The sequence below is a fragment of the Lissotriton helveticus genome, chromosome 11 (genome assembly GCF_964261635.1).
Source record: "Lissotriton helveticus chromosome 11, aLisHel1.1, whole genome shotgun sequence".
NCBI classification, from domain to species: Eukaryota; Metazoa; Chordata; class Amphibia; order Caudata; family Salamandridae; genus Lissotriton; species Lissotriton helveticus.
In genome coordinates, this window is record NC_136072.1 from 1,082,810,317 (window position 1) to 1,082,830,645 (window position 20,329).

Consider the following 20,329-nt stretch of genomic DNA (forward strand, 5'->3'; position numbering starts at 1 on the left):
ATTGATTGCCGTTCCTTCTCTAGTAAACATTTGAAGACAGTGGGACCTATGAGGATGCTATTATGAATTTGTGCTTCTTATATTTTCCACAACCCATGGTTAGCAGCCTAGATCTCATCTTTGTGTGAAGGTATATCTGCCTGAGCATCAAATCCATAACTTGGGAGGGTGCTGCTTACCTGTACAGCTATTTAGCATACAATTTCCCATAATTCTCTGCGTGTGGCTATCGACGCTTTTGGGGCAGAGAGCTGATAGAACTTAGTAAAACAACACCATTATATGTCTTACATTGCCTATCAGAAGCAGTGGAGGAGTAGTTATGCATAAACAGATAACATCTTTTGAAAAGGAATCATGTTCTTTGTAACATGAGGTACTAGGGCAAGTGTGCATGAAATTCACACTAAATTGTATAGCTTTGCGCAGTGGGAGTATTGTAGCCAATGAGGTTTAACCAAGGCGCGATTATTGCTTATTGAAAACTTTACCCAATACCCTGTCATGGAGACTTGAAATATAGTCGAAATGGCAATTTTTGACAGTCTCTGCGGAGACTGGAGAATATGTAATTAAAAAATAAGATAGTTTATTTTGCAATGCAATTTACTTGCAGGTTTGTGATCTGTGACAAGGACAAAACGGTGACTCTATTTGGCTTCAGTTTACTCTTTACGTTCTCTTTTGTTTTCTCAGCTTTTTAAATACAGCAGTAATTTAGGGATTTATTTTCCTTGATGAGTTTTCGTTATTCTTTTATTTCTTCCCCTTTGTTCTCATCTTTGCTCCACGGATTCGCTTGGGTCAGTGATGGGCAGAGGACGGGCTTTGTTTCTGCTCTCTGAGGTGACTCGCAGTCCGGCGCAGGGCTGGGCTCTTCCGAGGTCTCATCTCCCATTCAAATGTGCACTAACCGCCCAGAAAGTTTTTTTCTGGGAGCGAAGGCATTTGTTATCAGTAGGAAAATGTGGAGAGGGTTCATACAGTTTGTATGGTGTGTTTGAAACAGAACAAGAACTGACAAAGCTCTTGTTTTTGCCGTTTGACATTATGTAAAGTTTATATCTAATGCTCTTTGTGGCACTGAGTAATTGATGTTACCCAGCTCTATGACAGGGGCGTAGCTTCTGTTGGTGCAGCAGGTGCAGTTGCACTGGCGCCCACAGACCTGCGGGACCCACTGAACCCTGATTATTGCGGTATTTTATATTCCAAACTTCAACAAGGGGGCCTATTTTCTTCCTTGCTCAAGGGCCCATTTTTTCACCTGAGAGCCTTGAAAGACTGCATGGATCCTCTCTGATTTGAATTGGTGACAATGAGGTCAGGCAAAGAGCTCTTGTGTGGCTGCATCAGCCCAACTGGGCTCCCAGATCTGGCACATTTGTATGCTGCATGCAGACGGAGACACACAACGTACACACAGCCATATATAGGGCAAGTATAAAAATCTGTATTGTGACGCAGCTGCGGCATAAATGTTGCGGCCCATTTACAATGTGACGCATCTAGGGAGATGTGTCACATTGTAAAGTCCCGCATCATATTATACCTGCGTCAGGTATAATGTATGCAGGGTGGGCGTTCCCACGCTAAAAGCCTTCTAGAACTGACGCACTGAAATCTACAAGATTTCACTACATAACTCTACGCCTTCACTGTGTCAAAATCCCTACGCCTGCACAGACCAGGCATAAGTTATGACTCAGGGCTTTTTGCGTCACTTTCATGAGCGTTTCCAGCAATGCGTCACTTTTGTGCCAACAGATGCGTCAGGATTTCTGATGCATCTGTTAATTCTTGCGCCATGGAGCGCTGTATTGTAAATACAGCACATTCATCGTGGCACAAGGACATTCAGCACTGACTCAAGGAAACTTATGTATCCATGCAGTTGCGTCAGGTCCTTGTGAATATTCCCCTAAAATGTTTTGAAAACCAGGAAACCAGTATATTGTACCTCCTAAAGCTAAATATGAAATGCAGCAAATGCAACTATGTAGTGCCATGAAATGGCAGACGTGCATTATGGAATATGGAAAAATGTATCTATCATTTATTTTCCTTTAAATTGATTGCCGTTCCTTCTCTAGTAAACATTTGAAGACAGTGGGACCTATGAGGATGCTATTATGAATTTGTGCTTCTTATATTTTCCACAACCCATGGTTAGCAGCCTAGATCTCATCTTTGTGTGAAGGTATATCTGCCTGAGCATCAAATCCATAACTTGGGAGGGTGCTGCTTACCTGTACAGCTATTTAGCATACAATTTCCCATAATTCTCTGCGTGTGGCTATCGACGCTTTTGGGGCAGAGAGCTGATAGAACTTAGTAAAACAACACCATTATATGTCTTACATTGCCTATCAGAAGCAGTGGAGGAGTAGTTATGCATAAACAGATAACATCTTTTGAAAAGGAATCATGTTCTTTGTAACATGAGGTACTAGGGCAAGTGTGCATGAAATTCACACTAAATTGTTTAGCTTTGCGCAGTGGCAGTATCGTAGCCAATGAGGTTTAACCGAGGCGCGATCATTTCTTATTGAAAACTTTACCCAATACCCGGTCATGGAGACTTGAAATATAGTCGAAATGGCAATTTTTGACAGTCTTTTCGGAGACTGGAGAATATGTAATTAAAAAATAAGATAGTTTATTTTGCAATGCAATTTACTTGCAGGTTTGTGATCTGTGACAAGGACAAAACGGTGACTCTATTTGGCTTCAGTTTACTCTTTACGTTCTCTTTTGATTTCTCAGCTTTTTAAATACAGCAGTAATTTAGGGATTTATTTTCCTTGATGAGTTTTCGTTATTCTTTTATTTCTTCCCCTTTGTTCTCATCTTTGCTCCACGGATTCGCTTGGGTCAGTGATGGGCAGAGGACGGGCTTTGTTTCTGCTCTCTGAGGTGACTCGCAGTCCGGCGCAGGGCTGAGCTCTTCCGAGGTCTCATCTCCCATTCAAATGTGCACTAACCGCCCAGAAAGTTTTTTTCTGGGAGCGAAGGCATTTGTTATCAGTAGGAAAATGTGGAGAGGGTTCATACAGATTGTATGGAGTGTTTGAAACAGAACAAGAACTGACAAAGCTCTTGTTTTTGCCGTTTGACATTATGTAAAGTTTATTTCTAATGCTCTTTGTGGCACTGAGTAATTGATGTTACCCAGCTCTATGACAGGGGCGTAGCTTCTGTTGGTGCAGCAGGTGCAGTTGCACTGGCGCCCACAGACCTGCGGGACCCACTGAACCCTGATTATTGCGGTATTTTATATTCCAAACTTCAACAAGGGGGCCTATTTTCTTCCTTGCTCTAGGGCCCATTTTTTCACCTGAGAGCCTTGAAAGACTGCATGGATCCTCTCTGATTTGAATTGGTGACAATGAGGTCAGGCAAAGAGCTCTTGTGTGGCTGCATCAGCCCAACTGGGCTACCAGATCTGGCACATTTGTATGCTGCATGCAGACGGAGACACACAACATACACACAGCCATATATAGGGCAAGTATAAAAATCTGTATCGTGACGCAGCTGCGGCATAAATGTTGCGGCCCATTTACAATGTGACGCATCTAGGGAGATGTGTCACATTGTAAAGTCCCGCATCATATTATACCTGCGTCAGGTATAATGTATGCAGGGTGGGCGTTCCCACGCTAAAAGCCTTCTAGAACTGACGCACTGAAATCTACAAGATTTCACCAAATCACTCAACGCCTTCACTGTGTCAAAATCCCTACGCCTGCACAGACCAGGCATAAGTTATGACTCAGGGCTTTTTGCGTCACTTTCATGAGCATTTCCAGCAATGCGTCACTTTTGTGCCAACAGATGCGTCAGAATTTCTGACGCATCTGTTAATCCTTGCGCCATGGAGCGCTGTATTGTAAATACAGCACATTCATCGTGGCACAAGGACATTCAGCACTGACTCAAGGAAACTTATGCATCCATGCAGTTGCGTCAGGTCCTTGTGAATCTTCCCCTAAAATGTTTTGAAAACGAGGAAACCAGTATATTGTACCTCCTAAAGATAAAAATGAAATTCAGCAAATGCAACTATGTAGTGCCATGAAATGGCAGACGTGCATTATGGAATATGGAAAAATGTATCTATAATTTATTTTCCTTTACATTGATTGCCGTTCCTTCTCTAGTAAACATTTGAAGACAGTGGGACCTATGAGGATGCTATTATGAATTTGTGCTTCTTATATTTTCCACAACCCATGGTTAGCAGCCTAGATCTCATCTTTGTGTGAAGGTATATCTGCCTGAGCATCAAATCCATAACTTGGGAGGGTGCTGCTTACCTGGACAGCTATTTCGCATACAATTTCCCATAATTCTCTGCGTGTGGCTATCGATGGTTTGGGGCAGAGAGCTGATAGAAATTAGTAAAACAACACCATTATATGTCTTACATTGCCTATCAGAAGCAGTGGAGGAGTAGTTATGCATAAACAGATAACATCTTTTGAAAAGGAATCATGGGGCATATTACCAACAACTAGCAATAATTTTTGTCTCTAACTTGTTTAGAGACAAAAATTATCGCCGCACATCGGCGATTTTTATCGCAGATAAACCTTGCTATTAGCAAGGCTTATCGCAAATGCGATAAAAAACGCCCGCAATGCATGAATATCGCTGAAAAGTCAGCGATATTCATGCATTATCGAGCAAATGCTCTTAGCCATGTTATCCACCTCCCATTGGATAACATGGCTAAGAACTGCTCAGGGCAGGTGTTAGCTTTTGGAGATATTCGCGCTTAGCGCAAATATCTCCAAAAGTTGGTAATAGGAGATAGCGATGTTAGCGACTGTTTCCAGTCGCTAACATCTTGGCACGCCCACTTTGCATATCATTAGTGATAAATATCACTGACATGCAAAGTGGGGCCCATGATGGTCGCTATCTCCTATTAGCTGTCGCTAACTGGTGTTAGCGACAGCTTGGTAATAGGGAGATAATTTTATCTCCGCTTTCTTGGCTTTTAAAGCCAAAAAAGCGGAGATAAAACCCCTTGATAATATACCCCCATGTTCTTTGTAACATGAGGTACTAGGGCAAGTGTGCATGAAATTCACAATAAATTGTTTAGCTTTGCGCAGTGGCAGTATCGTAGCCAATGAGGTTTAACTGAGGCGCGATTATTGCTTATTGAAAACTTTACCCAATACCCTGTCATGGAGACTTGAAATATAGTCGAAATGGCAATTTTTGACAGTCTCTTCGGAGACTGGAGAATATGTAATTAAAAAATAAGATAGTTTATTTTGCAATGCAATTTACTTGCAGGTTTGTGATCTGTGACAAGGACAAAACGGTGACTCTATTTGGCTTCAGTTTACTCTTTACGTTCTCTTTTGTTTTCTCAGCTTTTTAAATACAGCAGTAATTTAGGGATTTATTGTCCTTGATGAGTTTTCGTTATTCTTTTATTTCTTCCCCTTTGTTCTCATCTTTGCTCCACGGATTCGCTTGGGTCAGTGATGGGCAGAGGACGGGCTTTGTTTCTGCTCTCTGAGGTGACTCGCAGTCCGGCGCAGGGCTGGGCTCTTCTGAGGTCTCATCTCCCATTCAAATGTGCACTAACCGCCCAGAAAGTTTTTTTCTGGGAGCGAAGGCATTTGTTATCAGTAGGAAAATGTGGAGAGGGTTCATACAGATTGTATGGAGTGTTTGAAACAGAACAAGAACTGACAAAGCTCTTGTTTTTAGCCGTTTGACATTATGTAAAGTTTATTTCTAATGCTCTTTGTGGCACTGAGTAATTGATGTTACCCAGCTCTATGACAGGGGCGTAGCTTCTGTTGGTGCAGCAGGTGCAGTTGCACTGGCGCCCACAGACCTGCGGGACCCACTGAACCCTGATTATTGCGGTATTTTATATTCCAAACTTCAACAAGGGGGCCTATTTTCTTCCTTGCTCAAGGGCCCATTTTTTCACCTGAGAGCCTTGAAAGACTGCATGGATCCTCTCTGATTTGAATTGGTGACAATGAGGTCAGGCAAAGAGCTCTTGTGTGGCTGCATCAGCCCAACTGGGCTCCCAGATCTGGCACATTTGTATGCTGCATGCAGACGGAGACGCACAACGTACACACAGCCATATATAGGGCAAGTATAAAAATCTGTATTGTGACGCAGCTGCGGCATAAATGTTGCGGCCCATTTACAATGTGACGCATCTAGGGAGATGTGTCACATTGTAAAGTCCCGCATCATATTATACCTGCGTTCAGGTATAATGTATGCAGGGTGGGCGTTCCCACGCTAAAAGCCTTCTAGAACTGACGCACTGAAATCTACAAGATTTCACTACATCACTCTACGTCTTCACTGTGTCAAAATCCCTACGCCTGCACAGACCAGGCATAAGTTATGACTCAGGGCTTTTTGCGTCACTTTCATGAGCATTTCCAGCAATGCGTCACTTTTGTGCCAACAGATGCGTCAGAATTTCTGATGCATCTGTTAATTCTTGCGCCATGGAGCGCTGTATTGTAAATACAGCACATTCATCGTGGCACAAGGACATTCAGCACTGACTCAAGGAAACTTATGCATCCATGCAGTTGCGTCAGGTCCTTGTGAATATTCCCCTAAAATGTTTTGAAAACCAGGAAACCAGTATATTGTACCTCCTAAAGCTAAAAATGAAATGCAGCAAATGCAACTATGTAGTGCCATGAAATGGCAGACGTGCATTATGGAATATGGAAAAATGTATCTATCATTTATTTTCCTTTAAATTGATTGCCGTTCCTTCTCTAGTAAACATTTGAAGACAGTGGGACCTATGAGGATGCTATTATGAATTTGTGCTTCTTATATTTTCCACAACCCATGGTTAGCAGCCTAGATCTCATCTTTGTGTGAAGGTATATCTGCCTGAGCATCAAATCCATAACTTGGGAGGGTGCTGCTTACCTGTACAGCTATTTAGCATACAATTTCCCATAATTCTCTGCGTGTGGCTATCGACGCTTTTGGGGCAGAGAGCTGATAGAACTTAGTAAAACAACACCATTAGATGTCTTACATTGCCTATCAGAAGCAGTGGAGGAGTAGTTATGCATAAACAGATAACATCTTTTGAAAAGGAATCATGTTCTTTGTAACATGAGGTACTAGGGCAAGTGTGCATGAAATTCACACTAAATTGTATTGCTTTGCGCAGTGGCAGTATTGTAGCCAATGAGGTTTAACCGAGGCACGATTATTGCTTATTGAAAACTTTACCCAATACCCCGTCATGGAGACTTGAAATATAGTCGAAATGGCAATTTTTGACAGTCTCTTCGGTGACTGGAGAGTATGTAATTAAAAAATAAGATAGTTTATTTTGCAATGCAATTTACTTGCAGGTTTGTGATCTGTGACAAGGGCAAAACGGTGACTCTATTTGGCTTCAGTTTACTCTTTGCGTTCTCTTTTGTTTTCCCAGCTTTTTAAATACAGCAGTAATTTGGGGATTTATTTTCCTTGATGAGTTTTCGTTATTCTTTTATTTCTTCCCCTTTGTTCTCATCTTTGCTCCACGGATTCGCTTGGGTCAGTGATGGGCAGAGGACGGGCTTTGTTCCTGCTCTCTGAGGTGACTCGCAGTCCGGCGCAGGGCTGGGCTCTTCCGAGGTCTCATCTCCCATTCAAATGTGCACTAACCGCCCAGAAAGTTTTTTTCTGGGAGCGAAGGCATTTGTTATCAGTAGGAAAATGTGGAGAGGGTTCATACAGATTGTATGGAGTGTTTGAAACAGAACAAGAACTGACAAAGCTCTTGTTTTTGCCGTTTGACATTATGTAAAGTTTATTTCTAATGCTCTTTGTGGCACTTAGTAATTGATGTTACCCAGCTCTATGACAGGGGCCTAGCTTCTGTTGGTGCAGCAGGTGCAGTTGCACTGGCGCCCACAGATCTGCGGGACCCACTGAACCCTGATTATTGCGGTATTTTATATTCCAAACTTCAACAAGGGGGACTATTTTCTTCCTTGCTCTAGGGCCCATTTTTTCACCTGAGAGCCTTGAAAGACTGCATGGATCCTCTCTGATTTGAATTGGTGACAATGAGGTCAGGCAGAGAGCTCTTGTGTGGCTGCATCAGCCCAACTGGGCTACCAGATCTGGCACATTTGTATGCTGCATGCAGACGGAGACACACAACGTACACACAGCCATATATAGGGCAAGTATAAAAATCTGTATTGTGACGCAGCTGCGGCATAAATGTTGCGGCCCATTTACAATGTGCCGCATCTAGGGAGATGTGTCACATTGTAAAGTCCCGCATCACATTATACCTGCGTCAGGTATAATGTATGCAGGGTGGGCGTTCCCACGCTAAAAGCCTTCTAGAACTGACGCACTGAAATCTACAAGATTTCACTACATCACTCTACGCCTTCACTGTGTCAAAATCCCTACGCCTGCACAGACCAGGCATAAGTTATGACTCAGGGCTTTTTGCATCACTTTCATGAGCATTTCCAGCAATGCGTCACTTTTGTGCCAACAGATGCGTCAGAATTTCTGACGCATCTGTTAATTCTTGCGCCATGGAGCGCTGTATTGTAAATACAGCACATTCATCGTGGCACAAGGACATTCAGCACTGACTCAAGGAAACTTATGCATCCATGCAGTTGCGTCAGGTCCTTGTGAATATTCCCCTAAAATGTTTTGAAAACCAGGAAACCAGTATATTGTACCTCCTAAAGCTAAAAATGAAATGCAGCAAATGCAACTATGTAGTGCCATGAAATGGCAGACGTGCATTATGGAATATGGAAAAATGTATCTATCATTTATTTTCCTTTAAATTGATTGCCGTTCCTTCTCTAGTAAACATTTGAAGACAGTGGGACCTATGAGGATGCTATTATGAATTTGTGCTTCTTATATTTTCCACAACCCATGGTTAGCAGCCTAGATCTCATCTTTGTGTGAAGGTATATCTGCCTGAGCATCAAATCCATAACTTGGGAGGGTGCTGCTTACCTGTACAGCTATTTAGCATACAATTTCCCATAAGTCTCTGCGTGTGGCTATCGACGGTTTGGGGCAGAGAGCTGATAGAAATTAGTAAAACAACACCATTATATGTCTTACATTGCCTATCAGAAGCAGTGGAGGAGTAGTTATGCATAAATAGATAACATCTTTTGAAAAGGAATCATGTTCTTTGTAACATGAGGTACTAGGGCAAGTGTGCATGAAATTCACAATAAATTGTTTAGCTTTGCGCAGTGGCAGTATCGTAGCCAATGAGGTTTAACCGAGGCGCGATTATTGCTTATTGAAAACTTTACCCAATACCCTGTCATGGAGACTTGAAATATAGTCGAAATGGCAATTTTTGACAGTCTCTTCGGAGACTGGAGAATATGTAATTAAAAAATAAGATAGTTTATTTTGCAATGCAATTTACTTGCAGGTTTGTGATCTGTGACAAGGACAAAACGGTGACTCTATTTGGCTTCGGTTTACTCTTTACGTTCTCTTTTGTTTTCTCAGCTTTTTAAATACAGCAGTAATTTAGGGATTTATTTTCCTTGATGATTTTTCGTTATTCTTTTATTTCTTCCCCTTTGTTCTCATCTTTGCTCCACAGATTCGCTTGGGTCAGTGATGGGCAGAGGACGGGCTTTGTTTCTGCTCTCTGAGGTGACTCGCAGTCCGGCGCAGGGCTGGGCTCTTCCGAGGTCTCATCTCCCATTCAAATGTGCACTAACCGCCCAGAAAGTTTTTTTCTGGGAGCGAAGGCATTTGTTATCAGTAGGAAAATGTGGAGAGGGTTCATACAGATTGTATGGAGTGTTTGAAACAGAACAAGAACTGACAAAGCTCTTGTTTTTGCCGTTTGACATTATGTAAAGTTTATTTCTAATGCTCTTTGTGGCACTGAGTAATTGATGTTACCCAGCTCTATGACAGGGGCGTAGCTTCTGTTGGTGCAGCAGGTGCAGTTGCACTGGCGCCCACAGACCTGCGGGACCCACTGAACCCTGATTATTGCGGTATTTTATATTCCAAACTTCAACAAGGGGGCCTATTTTCTTCCTTGCTCTAGGGCCCATTTTTTCACCTGAGAGCCTTGAAAGACTGCATGGATCCTCTCTGATTTGAATTGGTGACAATGAGGTCAGGCAAAGAGCTCTTGTGTGGCTGCATCAGCCCAACTGGGCTACCAGATCTGGCACATTTGTATGCTGCATGCAGACGGAGACACACAACGTACACACAGCCATATATAGGGCAAGTATAAAAATCTGTATTGTGACGCAGCTGCGGCATAAATATTGCGGCCCATTTACAATGTGACGCATCTAGGGAGATGTGTCACATTGTAAAGTCCCGCATCATATTATACCTGCGTCAGGTATAATGTATGCAGGGTGGGCGTTCCCACGCTAAAAGCCTTCTAGAACTGACGCACTGAAATCTACAAAATTTCACTACATCACTCTACGCCTTCACTGTGTCAAAATCCCTACGCCTGCACAGACCAGGCATAAGTTATGACTCAGGGCTTTTTGCGTCACTTTCATGAGCATTTCCAGCAATGCGTCACTTTTGTGCCAACAGATGCGTCAGAATTTCTGACGCATCTGTTAATTCTTGCGCCATGGAGCGCTGTATTGTAAATACAGCACATTCATCGTGGCACAAGGACATTCAGCACTGACTCAAGGAAACTTATGCATCCATGCAGTTGCGTCAGGTCCTTGTGAATCTTCCCCTAAAATGTTTTGAAAACCAGGAAACCAGTATATTGTACCTCCTAAAGCTAAAAATGAAATGCAGCAAATGCAACTATGTAGTGCCATAAAATGGCAGACGTGCATTATGGAATATGGAAAAATGTATCTATAATTTATTTTCCTTTAAATTTATTGCCGTTCCTTCTCTAGTAAACATTTGAAGACAGTGGGACCTATGAGGATGCTATTATGAATTTGTGCTTCTTATATTTTCCACAACCCATGGTTAGCAGCCTAGATCTCATCTTTGTGTGAAGGTATATCTGCCTGAGCATCAAATCCATAACTTGGGAGGGTGCTGCTTACCTGGACAGCTATTTAGCATACAATTTCCCATAATTCTCTGCGTGTGGCTATCGACGGTTTGGGGTAGAGAGCTGATAGAAATTAGTAAAACAACACCATTATATGTCTTACATTGCCTATCAGAAGCAGTGGAGGAGTAGTTATGCATAAACAGATAACATCTTTTGAAAAGGAATCATGTTCTTTGTAACATGAGGTACTAGGGCAAGTGTGCATGAAATTCACACTAAATTGTTTAGCTTTGCGCAGTGGCAGTATCGTAGCCAATGAGGTTTAACCGAGGCGTGATTATTGCTTATTGAAAACTTTACCCAATACCCCGTCATGGAGACTTGATATATAGTCAAATTGGCAATTTTTGACAGTCTCTTCGGAGACTGGAGAATATGTAATTAAAAAATAAGATAGTTTATTTTGCAATGCAATTTACTTGCAGGTTTGTGATCTGTGACAAGGACAAAACGGTGACTCTATTTGGCTTCAGTTTACTCTTTACGTTCTCTTTTGTTTTCTCAGCTTTTTAAATACAGCAGTAATTTAGGGATTTATTGTCCTTGATGAGTTTTCGTTATTCTTTTATTTCTTCCCCTTTGTTCTCATCTTTGCTCCACGGATTCGCTTGGGTCAGTGATGGGCAGAGGACGGGCTTTGTTTCTGCTCTCTGAGGTGACTCGCAGTCCGGCGCAGGGCTGGGCTCTTCCGAGGTCTCATCTCCCATTCAAATGTGCACTAACCGCCCAGAAAGTTTTTTTCTGGGAGCGAAGGCATTTGTTATCAGTAGGAAAATGTGGAGAGGGTTCATACAGATTGTATGGTGTGTTTGAAACAGAACAAGAACTGACAAAGCTCTTGTTTTTGCCGTTTGACATTATGTAAAGTTTATATCTAATGCTCTTTGTGGCACTGAGTAATTGATGTTACCCAGCTCTATGACAGGGGCGTAGCTTCTGTTGGTGCAGCAGGTGCAGTTGCACTGGCGCCCACAGACCTGCGGGACCCACTGAACCCTGATTATTGCGGTATTTTATATTCCAAACTTCAACAAGGGGGCCTATTTTCTTCCTTGCTCAAGGGCCCATTTTTTCACCTGAGAGCCTTGAAAGACTGCATGGATCCTCTCTGATTTGAATTGGTGACAATGAGGTCAGGCAAAGAGCTCTTGTGTGGCTGCATCAGCCCAACTGGGCTCCCAGATCTGGCACATTTGTATGCTGCATGCAGACGGAGACACACAACGTACACACAGCCATATATAGGGCAAGTATAAAAATCTGTATTGTGACGCAGCTGCGGCATAAATGTTGTGGCCCATTTACAATGTGACGCATCTAGGGAGATGTGTCACATTGTAAAGTCCCGCATCATATTATACCTGCGTCAGGTATAATGTATGCAGGGTGGGCGTTCCCACGCTAAAAGCCTTCTAGAACTGACGCACTGAAATCTACAAGATTTCACTACATCACTCTACGCCTTCACTGTGTCAAAATCCCTACGCCTGCACAGACCAGGCATAAGTTATGACTCAGGGCTTTTTGCGTCACTTTCATGAGCATTTCCAGCAATGCGTCACTTTTGTGCCAACAGATGCGTCAGAATTTCTGATGCATCTGTTAATTCTTGCACCATGGAGCGCTGTATTGTAAATACAGCACATTCATCGTGGCACAAGGACATTCAGCACTGACTCAAGGAAACTTATGCATCCATGCAGTTGCGTCAGGTCCTTGTGAATATTCCCCTAAAATGTTTTGAAAACCAGGAAACCAGTATATTGTACCTCCTAAAGCTAAAAATGAAATGCAGCAAATGCAACTATGTAGTGCCATGAAATGGCAGACGTGCATTATGGAATATGGAAAAATGTATCTATCATTTATTTTCCTTTAAATTGATTGCCGTTCCTTCTCTAGTAAACATTTGAAGACAGTGGGACCTATGAGGATGCTATTATGAATTTGTGCTTCTTATATTTTCCACAACCCATGGTTAGCAGCCTAGATCTCATCTTTGTGTGAAGGTATATCTGCCTGAGCATCAAATCCATAACTTGGGAGGGTGCTGCTTACCTGTACAGCTATTTAGCATACAATTTCCCATAATTCGCTGTGTGTGGCTATCGACGGTTTGAGGCAGAGAGCTGATAGAAATTAGTAAACCAACCCCATTATATGTCTTACATTGCCTATCAGAAGCAGTGGAGGAGTAGTTATGCATAAACAGATAACATCTTTTGAAAAGGAATCATGTTCTTTGTAACATGAGGTACTAGGGCAAGTGTGCATGAAATTCACACTAAATTGTATAGCTTTGCGCAGTGGCAGTATTGTAGCCAATGAGGTTTAACCGAGGCACGATTATTGCTTATTGAAAACTTTACCCAATACCCCGTCATGGAGACTTGAAATATAGTCGAAATGGCAATTTTTGACAGTCTCTTTGGTGACTGGAGAGTATGTAATTAAAAAATAAGATAGTTTATTTTGCAATGCAATTTACTTGCAGGTTTGTGATCTGTGACAAGGGCAAAACGGTGACTCTATTTGGCTTCAGTTTACTCTTTACGTTCTCTTTTGTTTTCCCAGCTTTTTAAATACAGCAGTAATTTGGGGATTTATTTTCCTTGATGAGTTTTCGTTATTCTTTTATTTCTTCCCCTTTGTTCTCATCTTTGCTCCACGGATTCGCTTGGGTCAGTGATGGGCAGAGGACGGGCTTTGTTTCTGCTCTCTGAGGTGACTCGCAGTCCGGCGCAGGGCTGGGCTCTTCCGAGGTCTCATCTCCCATTCAAATGTGCACTAACCGCCCAGAAAGTTTTTTTCTGGGAGCGAAGGCATTTGTTATCAGTAGGAAAATGTGGAGAGGGTTCATACAGATTGTATGGAGTGTTTGAAACAGAACAAGAACTGACAAAGCTCTTGTTTTTGCCGTTTGACATTATGTAAAGTTTATTTCTAATGCTCTTTGTGGCACTGAGTAATTGATGTTACCCAGCTCTATGACAGGGGCCTAGCTTCTGTTGGTGCAGCAGGTGCAGTTGCACTGGCGCCCACAGATCTGCGGGACCCACTGAACCCTGATTATTGCGGTATTTTATATTCCAAACTTCAACAAGGGGGACTATTTTCTTCCTTGCTCTAGGGCCCATTTTTTCACCTGAGAGCCTTGAAAGACTGCATGGATCCTCTCTGATTTGAATTGGTGACAATGAGGTCAGGCAGAGAGCTCTTGTGTGGCTGCATCAGCCCAACTGGGCTACCAGATCTGGCACATTTGTATGCTGCATGCAGACGGAGACACACAACGTACACACAGCCATATATAGGGCAAGTATAAAAATCTGTATTGTGACGCAGCTGCGGCATAAATGTTGCGGCCCATTTACAATGTGACGCATCTAGGGAGATGTGTCACATTGTAAAGTCCCGCATCACATTATACCTGCATCAGGTATAATGTATGCAGGGTGGGCGTTCCCACGCTAAAAACATTCTAGAACTGACGCACTGAAATCTACAAGATTTCACTACATCACTCTACGCCTTCACTGTGTCAAAATCCCTACGCCTGCACAGACCAGGCATAAGTTATGACTCAGGGCTTTTTGCATCACTTTCATGAGCATTTCCAGCAATGCGTCACTTTTGTGCCAACAGATGCGTCAGAATTTCTGACGCATCTGTTAATTCTTGCGCCATGGAGCGCTGTATTGTAAATACAGCACATTCATCGTGGCACAAGGACATTCAGCACTGACTCAAAGAAACGTATGCATCCATGCAGTTGCATCAGGTCCTTGTGAATATTCCCCTAAAATGTTTTGAAAACCAGGAAACCAGTATATTGTACCTCCTAAAGCTAAAAATGAAATGCAGCAAATGCAACTATGTAGTGCCATGAAATGGCAGACGTGCATTATGGAATATGGAAAAATGTATCTATCATTTATTTTCCTTTAAATTGATTGCCGTTCCTTCTCTAGTAAACATTTGAAGACAGTGGGACCTATGAGGATGCTATTATGAATTTGTGCTTCTTATATTTTCCACAACCCATGGTTAGCAGCCTAGATCTCATCTTTGTGTGAAGGTATATCTGCCTGAGCATCAAATCCATAACTTGGGAGGGTGCTGCTTACCTGTACAGCTATTTAGCATACAATTTCCCATAAGTCTCTGCGTGTGGCTATCGACGGTTTGGGGCAGAGAGCTGATAGAAATTAGTAAAACAACACCATTATATGTCTTACATTGCCTATCAGAAGCAGTGGAGGAGTAGTTAGTTATGCATAAACAGATAACATCTTTTGAAAAGGAATCATGTTCTTTGTAACATGAGGTACTAGGGCAAGTGTGCATGAAATTCACACTAAATTGTATAGCTTTGCGCAGTGGCAGTATCGTAGCCAATGAGGTTTAACCGAGGCGCGATTATTGCTTATTGAAAACTTTACCCAATACCCCGTCATGGAGCCTTGAAATATAGTCGAAATGGCAATTTTTGACAGTCTCTTTGGAGACTGGAGAATATGTAATTAAAAAATAAGATAGTTTATTTTGCAATGCAATTTACTTGCAGGTTTGTGATCTGTGACAAGGACAAAACGGTGACTCTATTTGGCTTCAGTTTACTCTTTATGTTCTCTTTTGTTTTCTCAGCTTTTTAAATACAGCAGTAATTTAGGGATTTATTTTCCTTGATGATTTTTCGTTATTCTTTTATTTCTTCCCCTTTGTTCTCATCTTTGCTCCACAGATTCGCTTGGGTCAGTGATGGGCAGAGGACGGGCTTTGTTTCTGCTCTCTGAGTTGACTCGCAGTCCGGCGCAGGGCTCGGCTCTTCCGAGGTCTCATCTCCCATTCAAATGTGCACTAACCGCCCAGAAAGTTTTTTTCTGGGAGCGAAGGCATTTGTTATCAGTAGGAAAATGTGGAGAGGGTTCATACAGATTGTATGGAGTGTTTGAAACAGAACAAGAACTGACAAAGCTCTTGTTTTTGCCGTTTGACATTATGTAAAGTTTATTTCTAATGCTCTTTGTGGCACTGAGTAATTGATGTTACCCAGCTCTATGACAGGGGCGTAGCTTCTGTTGGTGCAGCAGGTGCAGTTGCACTGGCGCCCACAGACCTGCGGGACCCACTGAACCCTGATTATTGCGGTATTTTATATTCCAAACTTCAACAAGGGGGCCTATTTTCTTCCTTGCTCTAGGGCCCATTTTTTCACCTGAGAGCCTTGAAAGACTGCATGGATCCTCTCTGATTTGAATTGGTGACAATGAGGTCAGGCAAAGAGCTCTTGTGTGGCTGCATCAGCCCAACTGGGCTACCAGATCTGGCACATTTGTATGCTGCATGCAGACGGAGACACACAACGTACACACAGCCATATATAGGGCAAGTATAAAAATCTGTATTGTGACGCAGCTGCGGCATAAATGTTGCGGCCCATTTACAATGTGACGCATCTAGGGAGATGTGTCACATTGTAAAGTCCCGCATCATATTATACCTGCATCAGGTATAATGTATGCAGGGTGGGCGTTCCCACGCTAAAAGCCTTCTAGAACTGACGCACTGAAATCTACAAAATTTCACTACATCACTCTACGCCTTCACTGTGTCAAAATCCCTACGCCTGCACAGACCAGGCATAAGTTATGACTCAGGGCTTTTTGCGTCACTTTCATGAGCATTTCCAGCAATGCGTCACTTTTGTGCCAACAGATGCGTCAGAATTTCTGACGCATCTGTTAATTCTTGCGCCATGGAGCGCTGTATTGTAAATACAGCACATTCATCGTGGCACAAGGACATTCAGCACTGACTCAAGGAAACTTATGCATCCATGCAGTTGCGTCAGGTACTTGTGAATCTTCCCCTAAAATGTTTTGAAAACCAGGAACCCAGTATATTGTACCTCCTAAAGCTAAAAATGAAATGCAGCAAATGCAACTATGTAGTGCCATAAAATGGTAGACGTGCATTATGGAATATGGAAAAATTTATCTATAATTTATTTTCCTTTAAATTTATTGCCGTTCCTTCTCTAGTAAACATTTGAAGACAGTGGGACCTATGAGGATGCTATTATGAATTTGTGCTTCTTATATTTTCCACAACCCATGGTTAGCAGCCTAGATCTCATCTTTGTGTGAAGGTATATCTGCCTGAGCATCAAATCCATAACTTGGGAGGGTGCTGCTTACCTGTACAGCTATTTAGCATAAAATTTCCCATAAGTCTCTGCGTGTGGCTATCGACGGTTTGGGGCAGAGAGCTGATAGAAATTAGTAAAACAACACCATTATATGTCTTACATTGCCTATCAGAAGCAGTGGAGGAGTAGTTATGCATAAATAGATAACATCTTTTGAAAAGGAATCATGTTGTTTGTAACATGAGGTACTAGGGCAAGTGTGCATGAAATTCACACTAAATTGTATAGCTTTGCGCAGTGGCAGTATCGTACCCAATGAGGTTTAACCGAGGCGCGATTATTGCTTATTGAAAACTTTACCCAATACCCCGTCATGGAGACTTGAAATATAGTTGAAATGGCAATTTTTGACAGTCTCTTCGGAGACTGGAGAATATGTAATTAAAAAATAAGATAGTTTATTTTGCAATGCAATTTACTTGCAGGTTTGTGATCTGTGACAAGGACAAAACGGTGACTCTATTTGGCTTCAGTTTACTCTTTACGTTCTCTTTTGTTTTCTCAGCTTTTTAAATACAGCAGTAATTTAGGGATTTATTTTCCTTGATGATTTTTCGTTATTCTTTTATTTCTTCCCCTTTGTTCTCATCTTTGCTCCACAGATTCGCTTGGGTCAGTGATGGGGAGAGGACGGGCTTTGTTTCTGCTCTCTAGGTGACTCGCAGTCCGGCGCAGGGCTGGGCTCTTCCGAGGTCTCATCTCCCATTCAAATGTGCACTAACCGCCCAGAAAGGTTTTTTTCTGGGAGCGAAGGCATTTGTTATCAGTAGGAAAATGTGGAGAGGGTTCATACAGATTGTATGGAGTGTTTGAAACAGAACAAGAACTGACAAAGCTCTTGTTTTTGCCGTTTGACATTATGTAAAGTTTATTTCTAATGCTCTTTGTGGCACTGAGTAATTGATGTTACCCAGCTCTATGACAGGGGCGTAGCTTCTGTTGGTGCAGCAGGTGCAGTTGCACTGGCGCCCACAGACCTGCGGGACCCACTGAACCCTGATTATTGCGGTATTTTATATTCCAAACTTCAACAAGGGGGCCTATTTTCTTCCTTGCTCTAGGGCCCATTTTTTCACCTGAGAGCCTTGAAAGACTGCATGGATCCTCTCTGATTTGAATTGGTGACAATGAGGTCAGGCAAAGAGCTCTTGTGTGGCTGCATCAGCCAAACTGGGCTACCAGATCTGGCACATTTGTATGCTGCATGCAGACGGAGACACACAACGTACACACAGCCATATATAGGGCAAGTATAAAAATCTGTATTGTGACGCAGCTGCGGCATAAATGTTGCAGCCCATTTACAATGTGACGCATCTAGGGAGATGTGTCACATTGTAAAGTCCCGCATCATATTATACCTGCGTCAGGTATAATGTATGCAGGGTGGGCGTTCCCACGCTAAAAGCCTTCTAGAACTGACGCACTGAAATCTACAAAATTTCACTACATCACTCTACGCCTTCACTGTGTCAAAATCCCTACGCCTGCACAGACCAGGCATAAGTTATGACTCAGGGCTTTTTGCGTCACTTTCATGAGCATTTCCAGCAATGCGTCACTTTTGTGCCAACAGATGCGTCAGAATTTCTGACGCATCTGTTAATTCTTGCGCCATGGAGCGCTGTATTGTAAATACAGCACATTCATCGTGGCACAAGGACATTCAGCACTGACTCAAGGAAACTTATGCATCCATGCAGTTGCGTCAGGTCCTTGTGAATCTTCCCCTAAAATGTTTTGGAAACCAGTATATTGTACCTCCTAAAGCTAAAAATGAAATGCAGCAAATGCAACTATGTAGTGCCATAAAATGGCAGACGTGCATTATGGAATATGGAAAAATGTATCTATAATTTATTTTCCTTTAAATTTATTGCCGTTCCTTCTCTAGTAAACATTTGAAGACAGTGGGACCTATGAGGATGCTATTATGAATTTGTGCTTCTTATATTTTCCACAACCCATGGTTAGCAGCCTAGATCTCATCTTTGTGTGAAGGTATATCTGCCTGAGCATCAAATCCATAACTTGGGAGGGTGCTGCTTACCTGGACAGCTATTTAGCATACAATTTCCCATAATTCTCTGCGTGTGGCTATCGACGGTTTGGGGTAGAGAGCTGATAGAAATTAGTAAAACAACACCATTATATGTCTTACATTGCCTATCAGAAGCAGTGGAGGAGTAGTTATGCATAAACAGATAACATCTTTTGAAAAGGAATCATGTTCTTTGTAACATGAGGTACTAGGGCAAGTGTGCATGAAATTCACACTAAACTGTTTAGCTTTGCGCAGTGGCAGTATCGTAGCCAATGAGGTTTAACCGAGGCGTGATTATTGCTTATTGAAAACTTTACCCAATACCCCGTCATGGAGACTTGAAGTATAGTCAAAATGGCAATTTTTGACAGTCTCTTCGGAGACTGGAGAATATGTAATTAAAAAATAAGATAGTTTATTTTGCAATGCAATTTACTTGCAGGTTTGTGATCTGTGACAAGGACAAAATGGTGACTCTATTTGGCTTCAGTTTACTCTTTACGTTCTCTTTTGTTTTCTCAGCTTTTTAAATACAGTAGTAATTTAGGGATTTATTTTCCTTGATGATTTTTCGTTATTCTTTATTTCTTCCCCTTTGTTCTCATCTTTGCTCCACAGATTCGCTTGGGTCAGTGATGGGCAGAGGACGGGCTTTGTTTCTGCTCTCTGAGGTGACTCGCAGTCCGGCGCAGGGCTGGGCTCCTCCGAGGTCTCATCTCCCATTCAAATGTGCACTAACCGCCCAGAAAGTTTTTTTCTGGGAGCGAAGGCATTTGTTATCAGTAGGAAAATGTGGAGAGGGTTCATACAGATTGTATGGAGTGTTTGAAACAGAACAAGAACTGACAAAGCTCTTGTTTTTGCCGTTTGACATTATGTAAAGTTTATTTCTAATGCTCTTTGTGGCACTGAGTAATTGATGTTACCCAGCTCTATGACAGGGGCGTAGCTTCTGTTGGTGCAGCAGGTGCAGTTGCAC

The 20,329-nt window shown here is 42.3% G+C and overlaps 10 non-coding genes across 10 annotated transcripts; all 10 read left to right on the top strand.

Annotated features, from left to right (window-relative positions):
- The first annotated feature begins 417 nt into the window (after window positions 1-417).
- On the top strand, window positions 418-557 carry LOC144793066 (U4 spliceosomal RNA). Its single transcript, XR_013602735.1, has one exon. It is a non-coding gene; the product is annotated as a U4 spliceosomal RNA (small nuclear RNA).
- Window positions 558-2,487: 1,930 nt separating this feature from the next.
- Window positions 2,488-2,627, top strand: LOC144793070 (U4 spliceosomal RNA). Its single transcript, XR_013602738.1, has one exon. It is a non-coding gene; the product is annotated as a U4 spliceosomal RNA (small nuclear RNA).
- A 2,484-nt stretch (window positions 2,628-5,111) lies between these two features.
- On the top strand, window positions 5,112-5,251 carry LOC144793868 (U4 spliceosomal RNA). Its single transcript, XR_013603323.1, has one exon. It is a non-coding gene; the product is annotated as a U4 spliceosomal RNA (small nuclear RNA).
- A 1,932-nt stretch (window positions 5,252-7,183) lies between these two features.
- On the top strand, window positions 7,184-7,323 carry LOC144793972 (U4 spliceosomal RNA). The gene has a single exon (XR_013603417.1). It is a non-coding gene; the product is annotated as a U4 spliceosomal RNA (small nuclear RNA).
- A 1,929-nt stretch (window positions 7,324-9,252) lies between these two features.
- On the top strand, window positions 9,253-9,392 carry LOC144793745 (U4 spliceosomal RNA). The gene has a single exon (XR_013603215.1). It is a non-coding gene; the product is annotated as a U4 spliceosomal RNA (small nuclear RNA).
- A 1,929-nt stretch (window positions 9,393-11,321) lies between these two features.
- Window positions 11,322-11,461, top strand: LOC144793811 (U4 spliceosomal RNA). Its single transcript, XR_013603274.1, has one exon. It is a non-coding gene; the product is annotated as a U4 spliceosomal RNA (small nuclear RNA).
- Window positions 11,462-13,390: 1,929 nt separating this feature from the next.
- LOC144793836 (U4 spliceosomal RNA) lies at window positions 13,391-13,530 on the top strand. The gene has a single exon (XR_013603297.1). It is a non-coding gene; the product is annotated as a U4 spliceosomal RNA (small nuclear RNA).
- Window positions 13,531-15,463: 1,933 nt separating this feature from the next.
- On the top strand, window positions 15,464-15,603 carry LOC144793765 (U4 spliceosomal RNA). Its single transcript, XR_013603233.1, has one exon. It is a non-coding gene; the product is annotated as a U4 spliceosomal RNA (small nuclear RNA).
- Window positions 15,604-17,532: 1,929 nt separating this feature from the next.
- On the top strand, window positions 17,533-17,672 carry LOC144793960 (U4 spliceosomal RNA). The gene has a single exon (XR_013603406.1). It is a non-coding gene; the product is annotated as a U4 spliceosomal RNA (small nuclear RNA).
- A 1,921-nt stretch (window positions 17,673-19,593) lies between these two features.
- On the top strand, window positions 19,594-19,733 carry LOC144793799 (U4 spliceosomal RNA). The gene has a single exon (XR_013603263.1). It is a non-coding gene; the product is annotated as a U4 spliceosomal RNA (small nuclear RNA).
- The last annotated feature ends 596 nt before the right edge of the window (window positions 19,734-20,329 follow it).